A 1,685-nucleotide genomic window follows, 5' to 3' on the forward strand; every position below is an offset into this window, starting at 1 on the left:
AAATTATGAGGAATGACGGGTATAGAGTGAAGATAAAGTTAGCATTAGTTTTGAAAAAGTGCTAAGAGTAAAATACTGAATTACTTAGCTATTACATGATATTATGTGTGTGATACTTTCAATTTGACATAATGAATTGTGGTTCAAATTTTAGGATAAGATCAACTTCGTCAGACGGTAAAGTATTTGCACTAATGGAAAGTTCAAAACTATGCAAGATATTTTCTGGTATACATGATATTATGAGATGTATTACACACTAGTGGAGAATTGTTGAGTTAGTTTGTACTATTGGTCTTAAATTGAACAATTAAATCTATTCGTGAAAGAGAATGCCTATTCTGAAAAGTCATTTCTAAGTTTTATGTATAAGGACTCTCTTGAAGTAGCGTAGAGACTTAGTTGAATCCTGAAGGAAATTGCTTGTAACTCTATATCTCTATAGAATATACGGTCAATATTTCTTTAAGGACAACTACTTTTCACGGAAAATCCTTTCTTCTTAAATTATGCTTTCCTATCAATCTCTAGATATGTGGTATAAGGACTAAGTACGCTATGATATGATAGATGCATGAATTGGTATTCTGTGAGGATCTTGTCTTTATTTCGTTATTTTTCGCTCTTTTTTTGTATTGGTAGGGAAAAGGTAGAGTGAATTTAAGTCGAAGTTACTGTTCTTTTTCATTAAAATTTGAACCATTTCTCAATTTACGTGTGTTATCCTTTTGCAGGAGCCATGTTGATCTTCTTTATATGTTTCCAATGTTTATCCGATGTACCATAGGGGCATTCGAAGTTACTTCAATGAGGAATAAGACTGATCTAACTTTCTGTTTTAATTTGGTCGTAGTGCTTCTAAAACTCTTTTGATAATTTATGAGTTCTACATTGCATTATCAAATATGACGAACTATAATTGTGATTTAGTTAAGGTCTGATTGTAATTTTTCTGAACTTCCTTACTCTAATTTCTAATTGTTGAATTCCTCTAGCACTAACAGTCCAAAAACAAAGAGAATAACTCCTAAAAATTTGACCTTCCTTGCAACCCTAACAATATTTTGATAGAGATCGAGCCTTAGAGAAACTAATTAAATGGCATATTTGATGGAAATACATCAGTAAATCTACACCAAGTGAAATGAACGTGCATTTTCTTATTATAACTTTAAAAGCGTCAAATTTTTAGAGATCGAGCCTTAGAGAAACTAATTAACTGGCATATTTGATGGAAATACATCAGTAAATCTACACCAAGTGAAATGAACGTGCATTTTCTTATTATAACTTTAAAAGCGTCAAATTTTTCGGACTAGATCTACTTTGGGTATCAATTAGTACATTTTAGTATGCATATATAATCTTGTAGGAGAATAAATGAGAACCAGAAGTTCTTGGTTTTTGTGTCCATGAATCCATCATGGCAGAATAGAAAGTATAAGTGTTTACCCTCGAAAATGGATAACAATTAAATTTGTATGTGGTTAGATTAATTTGTAACGTATAATAATAGCAAGCTAATGATAGTACATTAATAAATAATAGTATAAGAAACTAAAGAAACCAAGTTGTGAACTCTGAGATCTGGTCCGATTTTGGTGATTGTTTTCCTTAACCGAGCCAATCAACTTAAGAAAATCCAATGCCTCCTTTTCAGATTACAAATATCAAGAATAATGAAA

At 31.0% G+C, this 1,685-nt stretch overlaps 1 non-coding gene across 1 annotated transcript; it reads right to left on the reverse strand.

Moving 5' to 3' along the window:
- Positions 1-688: 688 nt before the first annotated feature.
- On the reverse strand, positions 689-793 carry LOC132608405 (U6 spliceosomal RNA). The gene has a single exon (XR_009570329.1). It is a non-coding gene; the product is annotated as a U6 spliceosomal RNA (small nuclear RNA).
- Between the last annotated feature and the right edge of the window lie 892 nt (positions 794-1,685).

The sequence above is a fragment of the Lycium barbarum genome, chromosome 8, assembly GCF_019175385.1.
Source record: "Lycium barbarum isolate Lr01 chromosome 8, ASM1917538v2, whole genome shotgun sequence".
In the NCBI taxonomy this organism is placed as follows: Eukaryota; Viridiplantae; Streptophyta; class Magnoliopsida; order Solanales; family Solanaceae; genus Lycium; species Lycium barbarum.